Here is a 21,049-nt window from a genome sequence, read left to right as displayed (position 1 = left end):
GGTGTAAATGTGTTCCCATTCCTGAACCCCCCTCCCACCTCGCTCCCCATACCATCCCTCTGGGTCATCCCAGTGCACCAGCCCCGAGCATCCTGTATCATGCCTTGAACCTGGACTGGCAATTCGATCCACATATGATATTATACATGTTTCAATGCCATTCTCCCAAATCATCTCACCCTCGCCCTCTCCCACAGAGTCCAAAAGACTGTTGTATACATCTGTATCTCTTTTGCTGTCTCACATACAGGGTTATTGTTACTAAATTCCATACATATGTGTTGCTGCTGCTGTTGCTGCTAAGTCGCTTCAGTTGTGTTTGACTCTGTACGACCCCATAGATGGCAGCCCACCAGGATTCCCTGTCTCTGGGATTCTCCAGGCAAGAACACTGGAGTGGGTTGCCATTTCCTTCTCTAATGCATGAAAGTGAAAAGTGAAAATTAAAAGTGAATTTGCTCAGTCGTGTCCGACTCTTAGCGACCCCATGGACTGCAGCTTACCAGGCTCCTCCGTCCATGGGATTTTTCCAGGCAAGAATACTGGAGTGGGCTGTCATTGCCTTCTCCTATATATGCGTTAGTATACTGTATTGGGGGCTTCCCCGGTGGCTCAGAGGGTAAAGTGTCTGCCTACAATGCAGGAGACCCGGGTTCAATCCCTGGGTAGGGAAGATTCCCCTGGAGAAGGGAATGGCAACCCACTCCAGTATTCTTGCCTGGAAAATTCCATGGACTGAGAAGCCTGGTAGGCTACAGTCTATGGGGTTGCAAAGAGTCAGACACGACTGAGTGACTTCACTTTCACTTTCATACTGTATTGGTGTTTTTCTTTCTGGCTTACTTCACTCTGTATAATAGACTCCAGTTTCATCCACCTCATTAGAACTAATTCAAATGTATTCTTTTTAATGACTGAATAATACTCCATTGTGTATATGTACCACAGCTTTCTTATCCATTCGTCTGCTGATGGACATCTAGGTTGCTTCCATGTCCTGGCTATTGTAAACAGTGTTGCAATGAACATTGGGATACACGTGCCTCTTTCAATTCTGTTTTCCTTAGTGTGTATGCCCAGCAGTGGGATTGCTGGGTCGTATGGCAGTTCTATTTCCAGTTTTTTAAGGAATCTCCACACTGTTCTCCATAGTGGCTGTACTAGTTTGCATTCCCTCCAACAGTGTAAGAGGGTTCCCTTTTCTCCACACCCTCTCCAGCATTTATTGCTTGTAGACTTTTGGATGGCAGCCATTCTGACTGGCATGAAATGGTACCTCATTGTGGTTTTAATTTGCGTTTCTCTGATAATGAGTGAGGTTGAGCATCTTTCCATGTGTTTGTTAGCCATCTGTATGTCTTCAAAATTCTCCAAGCCAGACTTTAGCAATACGTGAACCGTGAACTCCCTGATGTTCAAGCTGGTTTTAGAAAAGGCAGAGGAACAAGAGATCAAATTGCCAACATCCGCTGGATCATGGAAAAAGCAAGAGAGTTCCAGAAAAATATCTATTTCTGCTTTATTGACTATGCCAAAGCCTTTGACTGTGTGGATCACAATAAACTGTGGAAAATTCTGAAAGAGATGGAATACCAGACCACCTAACCTGCCTCTTGAGAAATCTGTATGCAGATCGGGAAGCAACAGTTAGAACTGGACATGGAACAACAGACTGGTTCCAAATAGGAAAAGGAGTCCATCAAGGCTGTATATTGTCACCCTGCTTATTTAACATATGCAGAGTACATCATGAGAAATGCTGGGCTGGAAGAAACACAACTTGGAATCAAGATTGCCGGGAGAAATGTCAATAACCTCAGATATGCAGATGACACCAGCCTTATGGCAGAAAGTGAAGAGGAGCTAAAAAGCCTCTTGATGAAAGTGAAAGTTGAGAGTGAAAAAGTTGGCTTAAAGCTCAACATTCAGAAAACGAAGATCATGGCATCTGGTCCCATCACTTCATGGGAAATAGATGGGGAAACAGTAGAAACAGTGTCAGACTTTTTTTTGGGGGGTTCCAAAATCACTGCAGATGGTGACTGCAGCCATGAAATTAAAAGACACTTTCTCCTTGGAAGGAAAGTTATGAGAAACCTAGATTGTATATTCAAAAGCAGAGACATTACTTTGCCGACTAAGGTCCGTCTAGTCAAGGCTATGGTTTTTCCTGTGGTCATGTATGGATGTGAGAGTTGGACTGTGAAAAAGGCTGAGCGCCGAAGCATTGATGCTTTTGAACTGTGGTGTTGGAGAAGACTCTTGAGAGTCCCTTGGACTGCAAGGAGATCCAACCAGTCCATTCTAAAGGAGATCAACCCTGGGATTTCTTTGGAAGGAATGATGCTAAAGCTGAAGCTCCAGTACTTTGGCCACCTCATGAGAAGAGTTGACTCATTGGAAAAGACTCTGATGCTGGGAGCGATTGGGGGCAGGAGGAGAAGTGGACGACAGAGGATGCGATGGTTGGATGGCATCACGGACTCGATGGACGTGAGTCTGAGTGAACTCCAGGAGATGGTGATGGACAGGGAGGCCTGGCGTGCTGCGATTCATGGGGTCGCAAAGAGTCGGACACGACAGAGCGACCGAACTGAACTGAACTGAACTGATGTCTTCTTTGGAGAAATGTTTGTTTAGTTCTTTGGCCCCTTTTTTGATTGAGTCATTTATTTTTCTGGAATTGAGCTGCAGGAGTTACTTGTATATTTTTGAGATTAATCCTTTGTCAGTTGCTTCATTTGCTATTATTTTCTCCCATTCTGAAGGCTGTCTTTTTACCTTGCTTATAGTTTCCATTGTTGTGCAAAAGCTTTTAATTTTAATTAGGTCCCATTTGTTTATTTTTGCTTTTATTTCCAATATTCTGGGAGGTGGGTCATAGAGGATCCTGCTGTGATTTATGTCGGAGAGTGTTTTGCCTCTGTTCTCCTCTAAGAGTTTTATAGTTTCTGGTCTTACATTTAGATCTTTAATCCATTTTGAGGTTTTTTTTGTGTATGGTGTTAGAAAGTGTTCTAGTTTCATTCTTTTACAAGTGGTTGACCAGTTTTCCCAGCACCACTTGTTAAAGAGATTGTCTTCTCCATTGTATATTCTTGCCTCCTTTGTCAAAGATAAGGTGTCCATAGGTACATGGATTTATCTCTGGGCTTTCTATTTTGTTCCATTGATCTGTATTTCTGTCTTTGTGCCACTACTATACTGTCTTGATGACTGTGGCTTTGTAGTAGAGCTTGAAGTCAGGCAGGTTGATTCCTCCAGTTCCATTCTTCTTTCTCAAGATTACTTTGGCTATTCGAGGTTGTTTGTATTTCCATACAAATTGTGAAATTATTTGTCCTAGTTCTGTGAAAAATACCATTGGTAGCTTGATAGGTACTGCATTGAATCTATAGATTGCTTTGGGTAGTATACTCATTTTCACTATATTGATTCTTCTGGCCCATGAACACAGTATATTTCTCCATCTATTAGTGTCCTCTTTGATTTCTTTCATCAGTGTTTTATAGTTTTCTATATATAGGTCTTTTGTTTCTTTAGGTAGATATATTCCTAAGTATTTTATTCTTTTCATTGCAATGGTGAGTGGAATTGTTTCCTTAATTCCTCTTTTTTCTCATTTTTATTGTATAGGAATGCAAGGGATTTCTGTGTGTTGATTTTATATCCTGAAATTTTACTATATTCATTGATTAGCTCTAGTAATTTTCTGGTGGCATCTTTAGGGTTTTCTATATAGAGGATCATGTCATCTGCAAACAGTGAGAGTTTTACTTCTTTTCCAATTTGGATTCCCTTCATTTATTTTTCTGCTCTGATTGCTGTGGCCCAAACTTCCAAAACTATGTTGAATAGTAATGGTGAGAGTGGGCACCCTTGTCTTGTTCCTGACTTTAGGGGAAATGCTTTCAATTTTTCACCATTGAGGATAATGTTTGCTGTGGATTTATCATATATAGCTTTTATTATGTTGAGGTATGTTCCTTCTATTCCTGCTTCCTGGACAATTTTTATCATAAATGGATGTTAAATTTTGTCAAAGGCTTTCTCTGCATCTATTGAGATAATCACATGGCTTTTATTTTTCAATTTGTTAACCTACTTTGAATTCTAAAGGACTCTTCATTGCTTACAGAATATGTAATTTACTCCTTAAATATCTGCTTCCCTTCATTTTTCACTGAAGTAAATCCAATGGGAAGGACCTGAACTTGAACCCTGGGAAATCTGGCTAGTGACTTAAAGCCATTGCAAATGGAAGATTGTTTAGAAGTTTAGAAGTTTCATGTTTAATCCTAAAAATTCTGTGATTCTCATATCCAAATAGTTCTGTATTTCTATGGTTATGAAAAGAACATTTTAAAATATTCTTATGAAAAAATATGGACAAAAAAGTGAACTACCTGATAACTCTATTCCCGTGAATGGTTGATTTATGTGTAAAATTTTATTATACTGAATTTATCATTTGTAGTAACTTGAAGAGCAATGAACCTCAGATGTGCGATTTTTTTTGTGTCTGTCACAATATTTCAATAACTCAGACTAAAAGAAATTACATAAATATAAGTAGTATTTTTTCTCTTTCATTCTTATAGGAATTTTGTCAGACTAATCTCTGGAGAGAGAGGTCCAAATGTTTCCAGAGAGGTGAGGAGTGACAGTTTTGGGCTACTGAAATTGATGGGCATTTTGATGAGTCCCTCTTTGAGAGACATGATAGTTGAATAACATGCACACTGAAAGCATTTCTGATTCATGGATTAGATCTCTTCTATATCCTCAAGAAATCACTCTTCAGAGTTTTTTCAGAAGAAATTTGATGTTTTGATTTTTTATTTTACCACTGATCCTTTCAATCAGATTAAAATGAGCCAACAGGAAGCCCATCCTGGTGCTCTGTGACTACCTAGAGGGATGGGAGTGCGGAGAGAAGCTCCAGAAGGAGGGGATATATGTATAATTATGGCTAATTTGCATTGTTGTATGGCAGGAACCAGAGCTTCCCGGGTGGCAGCAGAGGTAAAGAACCTGCCTGCCAATGCAGGAGATGTAAAGAGATGCCAATTCCATCCCTGGGTCTGTAAGATCCCATAGAGGAGGGCATGGCAGTCCACTCCAGTATTCTTGCCTGGAGAATCCTATGGACAGTGGAGCCTGGTAGGCTACAATCCATAGGGTCACAGAGAGTTGGACATGCTTGAAACAACTGAACACATACACGGCAGAAATCAACACAAGATTGTCAAGCAATTATCCAATTAAAATTTGTTTTAAATTAAAAATAAATGAACCAGTTGTCTTAATTCTTACTCTCATGATCCTCTTTCTTGTCTCTCACATTTAATTTTATTTACATTTTAAATTTTATAGTATTTATCATGACAATACATGCACATGGTTAAAACATCCCTGCCTTGTTCAATCATTGGTGAGGAGTGGCCCATGGGAGAAGTGACTTGATGTGGGTGTGGGGTGAATTGCAGAAGCTGGAGCTGTGCTGCCAGTCAAATAGTTGTCCTCTCCTTAATAGAAACACTGCTATTTATTTGCCCTACTGAGGACTTGCCCCTTTGAAAATGTGGTCTCATCTGTCAGGCTTCCCAGGTGGCTCAGTGGTAAAGGGGGCTTCCCTGGTGGCTCAGATGGTAAAGAATCTGCCTACAGTGCAGGAGACCCAGGTTCAATCCCTGGGTAGGGAAGATCCCCTGGAGAAGAGAATGGCAATCTACTCCAGTGTTCTTGCCTGGAGAATCTCAGAGGAGCTTGGCAGGCTACAATCCACGGGGTCTTTAAGAGTTGGACATGAATGAGCATGCACGCACTCATAGGTCAAGCCTGGGTAGGTCCTTGTTGCTGGAATATCAGGAAGTTGCCGTGGTCATAGTCAGATTGGCTTTTGAGAGGAGATGCTCATTATCAAGGCCATTCAAAGTCCACCGAGCCATCATAGCTGCTATGCTCATGAGTCCATTGAATAGAAGAGGCTAAATGAGGAAAGTGAAAGTCACTCAGTTGTGTTTGACTCTCTGTGACCCCATGGACTGTAGCCCTCCAGGCTCCTCTGCCCATGGAATTTTCCAGGCAAGAATACTGGAGTGGGTTGCCATTTCCTATTCCAAAATGAGTAAGGAGGGTGACTAATATTCATTGGGCAGTTCATCCTGGTCTCTTCCTTCCTCTAGGAGGAAGCCTGTATTAGGCTTCTTTAAGGATCTCTCAAAGATTCCTCAAACCTTTTAATATAAGGGTTCTCAATTGGTAAAATGAATCAAATCTGGAAACTGCAAAATATATCTGATGATGTCAAGTATTTCAAATGTATAGAATATTCCCTTTCCCTGGATACTGTCATCTGGAGCTCTCCATCCTTTGGCTTCCATCTAGGCTGGAGGCAGGAAGGGAAGATGGGGGTTGCTTGTCCCTGGTAATGATGTCAATTGGCCTCCTTGATTTCAGGCTCTCTTTTCAAACTCCTGCCCTCTGTCCTTCTCCGTCCTCCAAGACTAGAGTCCGAAATCACCTCCTTTCTCTTTCCTACAAAACTGCTATATATAATTTCTTGGGTTTGATTTCCTTAGCTCTTATGAATCAGTTGACATTTCTCAATCCATTGTCTATCTTTCAGAGTAGATTTTCAAAACGTCTTCCTGTTTCATCCAAGGCGTCTCTAAGCACTCAATTTTGGGTTATCTTTTTTTGTTATACTCAGTTGCCTGGTAGCTTGTAGTCTCCTCTGTCCATCGGATTCTCCAGGCAAGAATACTGGAGCGGGTTGCTGTGCCCTGCTCCAGGGGATCTTCCTGACCCAGGTGTCGAACACAGGTATCTTGCATTATAGGAGATTCTTTTTCTTTTTTTTTAATTTTAATTTTTACTTTACAATACTGTATTGGTTTTGCCATACATTGACATGAATCCACCACGGGTGTATGTGCGTTCCCAAATTTACCATCTGAGCCACCAGGGAAGCCCCTTTACCACCTCACTGGATACAATGAGAAATCAGGAGGCAAGCACTTTATTCTTAGTAAATGATGAAATGAATGCTGATGCATTTGCTGTTTTTAATGGCCTGGGGTCGGATACCCACCACTCCAGCTGTTTCATTTTGTCTTCATTGATTTAGCTCTGCATTTGCTTTTCTATTGGATTTTTCCAGTCGACCCAATATCTAATAAAACATTCACAGATCATTTTTCCATTTTTCCTCGCCAACTATTTTCCATCAAGTATGTAGCAAATTGATATGTTTTCACAGAAGCCCATCATTAAAATGACTAAATATTAAACATCTGTTCTTTTAGGCAGCTGTAAATAGAGAAACTCTATTTCTCAATGAGTTTTTCAATACATCTTATGAGCATATTAAATTATGCCATGTGAAGTTTTGCTTTGATTAGAATACGTTTTACATTTGTTCTTTCTTTTTGACATAAAAGAGTCAGTTCAGTTCAGTTCAGTTCAGTTCAGTCGATCAGTCATGTCTGATTTTTTGCGACCCCGTGAATCGCAGCACGCCAGGCCTCCCTGTCCATCACCATCTGCCAGAGTTCACTCAGACTCACGTCCATCGAGTCCGTGATGCCATCCAGCCATCTCATCCTTGGTCATCCCCTTTTCCTCCTGCCCTCAATCCCTCCCAGAATCAGGGTCTTTTCAAATGCGTCAGCTCTCTGCATGAGGTGGCCAAAGTACTGGAATGTCAGCTTTAGCATCAGTCCTTCCAGTGAACACCCAGAGCTGATCTCCTTTAGAATGGACTAATTGGCTCTCCTTCCAGTCCAAGGGACTCTCAAGAGTCTTCTCCAACACCACAGTTCAAAAACATCAATTCTTTGGTGCTCAACTTCCTTCACAGCCCAACTCTCACATTCATACATGACCACAGGAAAAACCATAGCTTTGACTAGACGGACCTTTGTTGGCAAAGTAATATCCCTGCTTTTCAATAGGCTATCTAGGTTGGTCATAAATTTCTTCCAAGGAGTAAGCGTCTTTTAATTTCATGGCTGCAATCACTATCTGCAGTGATTTTGGAGCCCCTCAAAATAAAGTCTAACACTGTTTCCACTGTTTCCCCATCCATTTCCCATGAAATGATGGGACTAGACGCCATGATCTTCGTTTTCTGAATGTTGGGCTTTAAGCCAACTTTTTCACTCTCCTCTTTCACTTTCATCAAGAGGCTTTTGAGTTCCTCTTCACTTTCTGCCATAAGGGTGATGTCATCTGCATATGTGAGGTTATTGATATTTCTCCCAGCAATCTTGATTCCAGCTTGTGCTTCTTCCAGTCCAGTGTTTCTCATGATGTACTCCGCATATAAGTTAAATAAGTAGGGTGACAATATACAGCCTTGACGTACTCCTTTTCCTATTTGGAACCAGTCTGTTGTTCCATGTCCAGTTCTAACTGTTGCTTCCTGACCTGCATATAGGTTTCTCAAGAGGTAGGTCAGGTGGTCTGGTATTCCCATCTCTTTCAGAATTTTCCACAGTTTATTGTGATCCACACAGTCAAAGGCTTTGGCATAGTCAATAAAGCAGAAATAGATGTTTTTCTAGAACTCTCTTGCTTTTTCGATGATCCAGCAGATGTTGGCAATTTGATCTCTGGTTCCTCTGTCTTTTCTAAAACCAGCTTGAACATCTGGAAGTCCACAGTTCACATATTGCTGAAGCCTGGCTTGGAGGATTTTGAGCATTACTTTACTAGCGTGTGAGGTGAGTGCAATTGTGCAGTAGTTTGATCATTCTTTGGCATTGTATTTCTTTGGTATTGGAATGAAAACTGACCTTTTCCAGTCCTCTGGCCACTGCTGAGTTTTCCAAACTTGCTGGCATATTGAGTGCAGCACTTTCACAACATCATCTTTCAGGATTTGAAATAGCTCAACTGGAATGCCATCACCTCCACTAGCTTTGTTCGTAGTGATGATTTCTAAGGCCCACTTGACTTCACATTCCAGGATGTCTGGCTCTAGGTGAGTGATCATACCATCGTGAGTATCTTGGTCATGAAGATCTTTTTTTGTACAGTTCTTCTGTGTATTCTTACCACCTCTTCTTAATATCTTCTGCTTCTGTTAGGTCCATACCATTTCTGTCCTTTATTGGGCCCATCTTTGCATGAAATGTTCCCTTGGTATCTCTATTTTTCTTGAAGAAATCTCTAGTCTTTCCCATTCTGTTGTTTTCCTCTATTTCTTTGCATTGATCACTGAGGAAGGCTTTCTTATCTCTCCTTGCTATTCTTTGGAAGTCTGCATTCACATGCTTAGATCTTTCCTTTTCTCCTTTGCTTTTCACTTCTCTTCTTTTCAAAGCTATTTGTAAGGCCTCCCCAGACAGCCATTTTGCTTTTTATGCATTTCTTTTCCATGGGGATGGTCTTGATCCCTGTCTCCTGTACAATGTCATGAACCTCAGTCCATAGTTCATCAGGCACTCTATCTATCAGGTCTTGTTCCTTAAATCTATTTCTCACTTCCACTGTATAATCATATGGGATTTGATTTAGGTCATACCTGAGTGGTCTAGTGACCTGAACTCCCCAGGTCAGTAGGTGCCCAATATGCTACTGGAGATCAGTGGAGAAATAACTTCAGAAAGAATGAAGGGATGGAACCAAAGCAAAAACAATACCCAGTTGTGGGTGTGACTGGTGATAGAAGCAAGGTCCGATGCAGTAAAGAGCAATATTGCATAGGAACCTGGAATGGCAGGTCCATGAATCAAGGCAAATTGGAAGTGGTGAAACAGGAGATGGCAAGAGTGAACATTGACATTTTAGGAATCAGTGAACTAAAAGGGACTGGAATGGGTGAATTTAACTCAGATGACCATTATATCTACTACTACAGGCAGGAATCCCTTAGAAGAAATGGAGTAGCCATCATGGTCAACAAAAGAGTCCAAAATGCAGTACTTGGATGCAATCTCAAAAATGACAGAATGATCTCTGTTCGTTTCCAAGGCAAACCAGTCAATATCACAGTAATCCAAGTCTATGCCCCAACCAGTAATGGTGAAGAAGCTGAACTTGAATGGTTCTATGAAGACCTACAAGGCCTTTTTGAACTAACACCCCCAAAATATGTCCTTTTCATTATAGCGGACTGGAATGCAAAAGTAGGAAGTCAAGAAACACCTGGAGTAACAGGCAAATTTGGCCTTGGAATATGGAATGAAGCAGGGCAAAAGCTAATAGAGTTTTGCCAAGAGAACGCACTGGTCATAGCAAACACCCTCTTCCAACAACACAAGAGAAGATTCTACACATGGACATCACCAGATGATCAACACCAAAATCAGATTGATTATATTCTTTGTAGCCAAAGATGGAGAAGCTCTATATAGTCAGCAAAAACAAGACCAGGGGCTGACTGTGGCTCAGATCGTGAGCTCCTTATTACCAAATTCAGATTTAAATTGAAGAAAGTGGGGAAAACTACTAGACCATTCAAGTATGACCTAAAAGAGATGTATAGTCAAATATCAACATCAAAAGCCTTCATCAAATCTCTTTTATTAATGTTTTCACGTTTATTATCATTACTGTTGCCAGTTTTTACTGAAGTATAATTGATGCTTTTGAACTGTGGTGTTGGAGAAGACTCTTGAGAGTCCCTTGGACTGCAAGGAGATCCAACCAGTCCATTCTTAAGGAGATCAGCCCTGGGATTTCTTTGGAGGGAATGATGCTGAAGCTGAAACTCCAGGACTTTGGCCACCTCATGCGAAGAGTTGACTCATCAGAAAAGACTGATGCTGGGAGGGATTGGGGGCAGGAGGACAAGGGGATGACAGAGGATGAGATGGCTGTATGGCATCACGGACTCGATGGACGTGAGTTTGAGTGAACTCTGGGAGTTGGTGATGGACAGGGAGGCCTGGCGTGCTGCAATTCATTCGGTCACAAAGAGTTGGACACAACTGAGTGACTGAACTTAACAGAACTGAAAAAGTTGATTTACAAATTGTGTTATTTCAGGTGTATAACATAGTGGCTTTTTTTCAGAATGTATTCTGTTATAGGTTATTATAAGATACTGTGTATAATTCCCTGTGCTATACAGTAGGTCCTTGCTGCTTATCAATTTTACATATAGTAGTTTGCATCTCATACTCTTAATTTGTCCTCCTCCCCTCCCTTTCCCCTTTGGTAACCATAGGATTTTTTTTCTATGTCTATGTGTGTTGTTTTATATATAGATTCACTTGTGCTTTTTAGATTCTATATTGAAGTGATAACAAGCAGTATTTGTCTTTCTCTGACTTGTTTCACTAAGCATAATATTTTTTAGGTCCATCTATGTTGCTACAAATGGCAAGCTTTCATTCTTGCCAAATCTGTGATATTTCATTTTATATTATATATATAAAATACACACACACACACATATATGTATATATACCATATCTTTTTGGAGAAGACAATGGCATCCCACTCCAGTACTCTTGCCTGGAAAATCCCATGGACGGAGGAGCCTGGTAGGCTGCAGTCCATGGGGTCACTAAGAGTCAGACACGACTGAACGACTTCACTTTGACTTTTCACTTTCATGCAGGAAATGGCAACCCACTCCAGTATTCTTGCCTGGAGAATCCCAGGGACAGGGGAGCCTGGTGGGCTGCCACCTATGGGATCGCACAAAGTTGGACACGACTGAAGCGACTTAGCAGTAGCAGTAGCAGTACCATATCTTTTTAAGCCAGTCATCAGTTGACAGGCACTTGGGTTGCTTTCATGTCTTGGCTATTATAAATAGTGCTACTATGAGCACTGGAGTGCTTGTATCTTTTCAAGTTATAACTTTTGGTTTTCCTGGGTATATACCTGGGAGTGGGATTGCTGGGTCACTTCACATGCAGTAGAGTGATTGAAATAAAAAAGATAAGTTAATATAAAAATGTTGGTGAGGATGTGGAGAAATTAGACCCTTCATGCACTGATGGTAGGAATGTAAAGTGATGTATCCACTTTGGAAAACAGTCTGCTACTTCATCATCTGGCCCGCAATTTAAGAAAAATGAAAAAACATGCCTACACATATGTACATGGATGTTCACAACAGCATTATTTATAGTAGTCAAAAGGTGGAAGCAATCCAAATGCCCATCAACTGATGAATGAATAAATGTAGTATGTCCATGTCCATACAATGGAATATTATTCTGCAATGAAAAGCATAAAGTTCTGATATGTGCTACATCATGAATGAACCTTGGAAATGGTATGCTAAGAGAAAGGAAGCCAGTCACAAAAAATTGCTTACTGTAAGACTTCATTTACACAAAATGTCCAGAGTCGACAAATCTATAGAGACTGAAAGTAGAGACCAGATCTTCCAAGAGAAGAGATGCATTTTCTGGATGACACATGGGTGCTAAATGAGATGGCTTCATGAAGGGCAAAGTCACAGCCTTAGAAACCGTGGTGAAGGGTTCTTGTGCCTGTGCTGGGCTTGGGGTATGGACTACCAGCATTCTAGTGAACCATGCAGGCTGGAGACTGGAACCTCTTCCTTGTGTGTCTCAGCATTTTCAGTCCCTTAGATCTCCACATGGCATAAATGAATGGCATTCATTTAACTGCAAACATGAATGAGGTTGAATTTCTAGCTACTCCAGTAAATTGAGACTTGGATTCAAGTTTAATTTATTTTCTTTCACCTGATTGAATAAAACGCATTCCTACTACCCTTGTTTAAGAGCTGTTGATGTTTAGTCACTAAGTCACGTCTGATTCATTCGCAACCCCTTGGATTGTAGCCCACCAGGCTCCTCTGTCCATGGGATTCTCGAGGCAAGAATACCTGGAGCGGGTTGCCATTTCACTCTCCAGGGGATCTTCCTGACCCAGGGATCAAACCCATGTCTCCTGCTTTGGCAGGTAGATTCTTTACCGTTGAGCCAGATATCCCAGTTTCCCTGTTACTTCCAGCCACCTGCTTCTCATGTTTGAGGCATGATGGAGTAGATGGTGCCTGAAGAAAGGAAAAAACTATCAGCTTCAGATTAAAAAATTTTTTTTAAATTTTTTTCAGCTTCAGTTTTGAATGATACTTCCATATCTATGGATTTCACAACTAGATGGGTTTTCGAAAAATTTTACCCATAACCTTATGTATTATATTACATTCTCCAAGCCAATACTTGATTTCTTCAACTTCCTTTCAACTCCTTCTTGAAAAACTTACCTACTGCTTGCTTTCATTGAACTCCAGTGACATTCTGAAATAGGGCTTGATCATTTTGACACTTAAACATCCAGAGGGCAGAGACATAGGTTCGTGTCTTCATGAATCTAGTTTGATTCTGGATTTGTAGAAATGCAATATTCTTTAATTACAAGAATTATCTCCAAGGTATATAAAGTAGCCTCTGTTCTAGAAAGTCTAAGATGGACTAAAATTTGAAAAATGGAGAAATGATCACTGAGGCTCTATTGACTGACTGAGAAATAAGAATCAGCTAATGTGAAACATTTGGGCAATAATTTCCAGAAAGAAACTCAATAACCTGATGCAAAATAAGAAAACTGCTCTCCTTTGTCAGAGACCCAACCTCCCACCTTGCTTTTAAGATACTGCAGTGAAATGCTGAGTAGGACACATAGAGGTGAAAATTGATTTTCCCTGAAGTGTGCACTGTACATTCAAAGCCAAAATTCTTTCAACAAGATTAATAAGTGCTATTCATGGCGTTCGTTCCCTGGGCAGATCAACAGTGTGAAGAGCATGAGTAGAGGCTGCAAAGTCCTCTGCTGTTGTCGGATGTATTTGAGCACAGCCCACCAGTGTTAGGCTCCCCTGGTGGCTCAGATGGTAAAGAATCTGCCTGCAATTGCAAGAGACCTGGGTTTGATCCCTGGGTTGGAAGATTCCCTGGAGGAGGGAATTGCAACCCACTCCAGTATTCTTGCCTGGAGAATCCTATGGACAGAGGAGCCTGGTGGGCTATAGACCATGTGGTTGCAAGGAGTCAGACATGACTGAACAACTAACACTTTCACTGTTGAAAGAACTCTGATCATCTTTTGGGGAAAGGGAAGAACTCTGGAGAGCCAATTTAAAACACAAATCACTTTTAGCCAAGTCTGGTGGTTAGTTAAATGGTGGGCTTGTAAGCTAAAAATCTTTACTTATAAATACAGAACTTTCCTAACTTCTAACTTGCAACCCTTCAGGGACATAAAAGGTGAGAAATCCTCCCTAACCCTACAAACATAGGGTAAGTTAAGATGGACCCAGGTCAGATGGAAGGGTCAAAAATCAGAAACACAAGGAAAGAACAGAGCAGGGTATGCTTCTTTCCATCCTGACTCTTGACTAATAATTGAAATTCAATTCATACTTTTATTTATTTAAAATAACAATCTGGGGCTTCCCTGGTGACTCAGTGGTAAAGAATCCACCTGCCAATGCAGGAGACACAGGTTTGATCCCTGGCCTGGGAGGATCCCGCATGCCGTGGAACAACTAAGCCCATCTGCCACAAAAGTTGAGCCTGTGCTCCAGAACCTGGGAGCCCCAACTGCTGAGCTCACATGCTGTGACTACTGAAGCCCACTCACCCTAGAACCCATGCCGCACAACAAGGGAAGGCACCACAATGAGAAGTCCATGCACTGAAACCAGAGAGTAGTCCCACTCTCCACAACTAGAGAAAAGCCTGGGCAGCAAGGAAAACCCAGGACGGCTGATAAAAATAAGATAACAGGTGGAATTAATTTCTAATTCCAGCTATAATGTATTTGAAAAAATAAGGGTGTTGGGACTAAGAAGCCCTGGGTCTAGACGTGCCTGCTTTCAACTTCTGTGACTGTAGGCGATTCTTTTCACCTCTTAAAGATTCAGTTTCTGTATCCATATAAGGACAGGGCTTAAAGATGGTAAGATGCCTTCAATTTCATGATTTTAAAATTTATGAATCTTGGGTTTCAGAGCTGGCTGACTCACTGATGATTTGTCTGAGAAAAATAATATTATTGACTCTCCAATGAGAGACTAATATTTCCTGTGGATGAAAAATTAATTTTTAGCTATCACTAATGTCAAACCAAAGAAAACATCCTGACGCCTATAAAAAATTTAAAGAGTCTGCCCAAAGATAGATGGCTAGGAACTAACAGTGTGTGAGTTCCCATAATTAACTAAAACTCCACATAGGAATCCTTAATTTACGAAAAATTTTTGTGGTTTCTTTTCTTTTCCAAACTAAATATTCTCAGAGAAATGAAAATATGCTTAAGGAGCATATGTAGCTGGGAGCAGCTATATTGTATTTTCCTATGAATAGCATCTAACTTTTTAAATGATGAAACTAATATTACAAAGTGATAATAACATGCTGCCACACGCTAATCCAATGTTTGTAATTTCTACTGAATCTCCAAGAAGAAAATGAACCGTCAGACACTTGGAATGTAGATCTGAAAATTGTATGGTATGAAATTTGGATGAACTGAATAGGTTTTCCTAAGACCATGAATCCAAAGTGGCCACTTAGTCATAGTGTTAAAAAAATATTTATTTATTTGGCTGTGGTGGGTCTTAGTTATGGCATGCGGGATCTTTTATTTGTGAATACTTAGTTGCAGCATGTGGGATCTAGTTCCCTGACCAGGGATCAAAACTGGGCCCCCTGCATTTGGTAGCTCAGAGTCTTAGCCACTGGACCACCAGGGAAGTCACCCTTGTCATGGTTGTTTTAGTCAATGATGAAACATATATATTACACCAATGGATGCTTGAGGATATAACAATGAGAATGCTTTTGGATAAAGAACTGTGAACTGACTTAAACAATGAGGCAAGAAGGAGGGCCAGATTTGGGGTGGATGTTACCCAGACTGCCATCTTTGCTCCTGATACTCTTTTCTTTCCCTGATGTGTTGGTCCACCCCCAGTTTGGATGCTGGCTCCAGCATCAGGCTCTCGTAATTTCTGTCTCTCCTTGACAGATCATAGCACCAGGAACATGGTGAACAGGGTGCAAATGATAAAAATTATAATCAGTGGTGGCATTTATCAGGCTTTCATTGCATATTCTGTTTTACATGTACTGATTCATTTACTCTTGGCAGGCAGTGCAGTACTTGAAACAAATGTCCTCACGGGACTTCCCTAGTGGTCCAGTGGTTAAGAATCTGCCTTGCAATGAAGAGGAAATGGGTTCAATCTCTGGTTGGGGAACTAAGATCCCACATGCCCACGTGCCACAATAAAAGATCCTGCATGATGCAACTGAGACCCAACACAGCCAGATAAATTAACTATTCTTTAAAAAAAAAAAAAAAAAAGTCCTCACATTCTTTGAGATGGCTCCCCTCAGAGGGGAGGTCTAACTTCTCTCCTCTTGAATGTGGACTGCACTTAATGACTTGTTCTAATGAGCAGGATAAAGCTAAAGGGATGATGTGATGTGTGACCTTTGACACTAGGTCATAAAGGGCTATAGCTTCCATCTTGGTTGTTCTCGTGCTGTCTCTGTCTCTCTTTCTCTCTCTCTCCCCACTAGCTCTGGAAGGAGCTAGCTGCCATGTCTTGGGGACTCTCATGCCCGTGAAGAGGCTCACGTGCAGAGGAGCTGCAATACAACTTAACTCCGGACCCTAACCATGTGGCCTGCCCTCAACTACGTGAGTGATCCTGGAGGCAGGTTCCCCAGTGGAGCTTGAAGATGTCTACACCTATTGGCAGCTTGACTGCAGTCTACAGAAGGACCCTGATCCAAGCCACCACCTAAGTCACTCCAGGACCCCCAATTCTTAGGAAATGTGTGAGAGGGACTTCTCTGTCAGTCCAGTGGTTAAGACTTCACCTTTCAATACAGGGGTTGTGGGTATGATTCCTGGTTGAGGAACTGAGATCCCACGTGTGTGTGTCCTCAGTCACTCAGTTGTGTCTGACTCTTTGCAACCCCACAGACCATAGACTGCCAGGCTCCTCTGTTTATGGGATTCTTCAGGCAAGAATGTTGGAGTGGCTTGACATTTCCTCCTCCAGGAGATCTTCCCGACCCAGAGATCAAACCTACATCTCCTGCGTTGATAGGCGGGTTCTTTACCACTGAACCACCTGGGAATCCCAAGATCCCACATGTCTCACAACCAAGAAACCAGAACATAAACAACAGAAGCAATATTGTAATAAATTCAATAAAGACCGTAAAATGATTCACATCCTCCCCCCCACCAAAAAAAATCTTAAAAAGAAAGAAACTGTGTGAGATAATATTTGTTGTTTTCAATTCTGAGTAATTAGTTACACAGCAATAGGCAAGTACATTACAGACTGGCTCAGCTGGTAAAGAATCCACCTGCAATGCTGGAGACCTGGGTTCAATCCCTGGGTTGGAAAGATCCCCTGGAGAAGGGAAAGGCTACCCACTCCAATATTCTGGACCAGAGAATTCCATGTACTGTATAGTCCATGGGGTTGCAAAGAGTTGGACACAACTGAGCAATTTTCACATCTTATCAATAGGCAAGTACTACCATTATCCCTTGTTTCAGATGAACAACTTGAAGCCCAGGAAAGTTATGTAACTTATTCCAAGTCACACAGCCTGGAAGTTGTGGGGGCAAGAAGCACATCCCCACAGTCTTGTTTCTGAGTTCACATCCTTTGTTTCTGGTGTACATATCTATGCCTTTTCTTGTTTATTTTGAAATCTTGTTCTTTCTTTATCATTTGTCCCAACTTTTAGTATTGGTAGATAATTTCAAGGGGGTTGAGATGAGTGATAAAAACAGTGTTAAAGGCTTCTTAAAAATAACTCTATTTGTAGTTAAAAATGTTTTTATGTTTTAGAAGCCATCTAACATTTGTGTACCTTAGAACTTTATATCGGAGAAGGCAATGGCACCCACTCCAGTACTCTTGCCTGGAAAATACCATGGATGGAGGAGCTGGTAGGCTACAATGCATGGGGTCTCGAAGAGTCAGACACGACTGAGCAACTTCACTTTCACTTTTTACTTTCATGCATTGGAGAAGGAAATGACAACTCACTCGAGTATTCTTGCCTGGAGAATCCCAGAGACAGAGGAGCCTGGTGGGCTGCCATCTATGGGGTTGCACAGTCGGATACAACTGATGCAACTTAGCAGCAGCAGCAGCAACAGAACTTTATACCACAGAATATAAATGTGAGAGGCAGCTCATGGCTTTATGAAAGGGGTAAAGAATTTGCTGAGCTTCCACATAAAGGGCGAGCCTTGAAATTCTGTGTAGAATCAGCTTTTCCTCATCAAAGGCATGGCAGTGATACAGTCTACAGAGGAACCTGGCATGCTGCTGTCCATGGAGACACTAAATCCTGTCAAAGAGTGGGACATGACTTAGCAACAGAATAACAACCAAGTGTAATTCTAGATATGCCAGGTGTTGGGTGGTTCCTTTAGACATCGAGGCAAGACTTGAAGAAGTTACTTTGTTCTGAATTCATGTGACCATCAAGCTGAACATCTCAAAATCTGGGCTTTGAGTCCTGTGTCATGGCTGAGGCATCCTGGTGAAGTTTCCACACTGAGTTCTTGTCATTTGCAAATTTCTGTGTCCTCCCTTCAGATGGAGAGAGACAGAAGCTTCGAGCTGGACTCCTCCCAAGTTTCTCAGTTCTCCTTACTTTCTTGTTTCTGACTCCTCAGTGGGGTGACTGGCTCTGAGCTGCCTCTCACATTTATATTCTGTCCTATAAAGAAGTGACTACTTCTGCTTTACATGGAGAGTTCCCTTCATATTCGGAAGAACCAGAAGCCAGAGAGAGGAAGTTGTCTGCCTGAAGTCAGCTGGAGAATGACCAACAGGGCTTCTTTCCATTGTTATATTTAGAATTTACTCCCAACTCTTACTGAAGAATATGTTGCTGTTTAGTCCCTAAGTTGTGTCCCACTCTTTGTGACCCCATAGACTGTAGCCAACCAGGCTCCTCTGTCCATGGAATTTTCCAGGCAAGAATACTGGTGCATGTTGCCATTTCCCACTCCAGGTAAGTTTCCTGACCCAGGGAATCAAACCCATACCTCTTGCCTCTCCTGCATTGGCAAGCAGATTCTTTAGCCCTGTGCCACCTGGCAAGCCCTTCATAACATTTTCCACACCTTTTCTAACTGCTTTTTCATTATGTCTCCCTTTCTTGACTGTAAGCCTCATTAGAACAGAAGTCACATCTTTTCTCACTCTACTGTTACTAGCATCTGGTACTGAGCTTGGCTTGTCTGAGTGTACTCAGTAAATATTTGTTGAATATATAAATGAATAATTTTGGACAACATCTCTCAATAATTTTTAATGTGGTTAAAGTCAAATAAAACACATATGAGGGCTACCTGTGGCTTATGCACCTCCAATTTGTGACTTCTGCAGAAAGTATGGCCATGATAATTTAGCATGGACATTGTCCAGGCATTTGTTATCAATCTTCTGTATAACTCTGGAAGACTCAACAGACTTTCACAGTGCGTCTAATTTTGAACAGTAAAGATACCAGTGAAACCTTGACATTTCAATAGCACAGATGATTTCAAATGTTTCTCTCCCAAACTGAAAGCTTGATAAAGTTTTTTTTTAATCTCTCTTTAAATGAAAAACAATTCTCCCTGTTTTAAAAAAATGGTAGTATGTCTTGATCACTCCCTAGTTATGGTTTAAAGCACTTTGCTCTTCATTGGGGAAGTAGTTCATCTGCTATTTCTTTATAACCCAAAGTGGCTGCCTTTGGAGGAGGATCAGAAGCTAAACAAAGGCAGTTTCCTCAAATAAATCCTTGACATCCCTGCTCTTTGCTCCCTACTGGTCCTTGAAATGCAATCTCTCCTCACAATACGTTATTTAACTTCATGGTGTTTGGTTGGTACTTTGATACTATTTGAAGAAAAAAAAAAACTTCAGTCAATGTAGCATCATAAAGATTCCTTGGGATAAAAATTAGTATAGAAATGGTGAGAAACATTTCCCAAGGCATCATTCAGGGTTCACCATGAACAAATGTTAACTGTAAAAAAGTTTACATAATTAAATATTGCAGTTTCAATAACCCTAACACGTTCCTTATATAACTATGTGCACAACTATTTTAATCACTTTTCAGTGGCTGTCTAGACAGACTGGTAGAATAACTTGACCTGGAATTTAATTAAATAGAGATTACAAAACTTTAAGAGGAAAAAATGTTGTAGGGCGTCAGTGTCTTTTTTTTGAAGATGTGGTTTGGAGATGAACAAGCATATAAGCAATTTGGCCACCTGATGCGAAGAACTGACTCTTTGGAAAAGACCTTGATGCTGGGAAAGATTGAAGGGAGGAGGAGGAGGGGACAACAGAGGATGAGATGCTGCAGTCCAAGGGGTTGCAAAGAGTCAGACACGACTGAACAGCTGAGCTTACTGACTGACTGATAAAGAAGCAAACAGAGAATGCTGGTTTTAAAAATGAGATGTTGGGTAAAAGGGAGAAAAAGAATAGGGTTATAGAAGGCTTGCAAGCTGCTATGTTTGTGAAACCATTATTAGGGATTACTCTGTAATTCAAACTTGGAACTAGGTCCTTAATATATTTCATGTGTTTGGTGATAAATAGCATCAGTGTTTCAAAAATGATTTTTTCTTTTCCTATCCATTGTTTCACAATTTCAACATTGCCTTTTTCTGCTGTTTTTTCCAAGAAAGAAGTTGTCACAATTATGCTTTTTCAGTTTTTATTCTATTAGTATCTTTTCACCCTAAGTCTCACATTTTAGAAAGTGATTCAGATAAATGGGCCCATAAGGAAGCAATTACATCCTCAGCCTGGAGTCTGGAAGAGTCAGACACAGTTAAGTAGACTGCAGAGAGAATTGGGGGAAAACACGAATCAAAGTGCAAAGCTTTATAGTTTATGGTGGAAGGGAAGGTTTGTAACTTCTGACATGAGGTCATGAGAAACCTTTTCAGCTTCTGTCTTTGAGTCTTTGGGAGCCTATTTCCTGGAGGAATCCAACTATCATGGAAGGGGACTACCTTGAGACCACCATGCTGGGAGGATGCCCAAGCAGTC

This window comes from Ovis canadensis, chromosome 16 (genome assembly GCF_042477335.2).
Source record: "Ovis canadensis isolate MfBH-ARS-UI-01 breed Bighorn chromosome 16, ARS-UI_OviCan_v2, whole genome shotgun sequence".
In the NCBI taxonomy this organism is placed as follows: Eukaryota; Metazoa; Chordata; class Mammalia; order Artiodactyla; family Bovidae; genus Ovis; species Ovis canadensis.
This window is presented reverse-complemented; position numbering follows the sequence as displayed.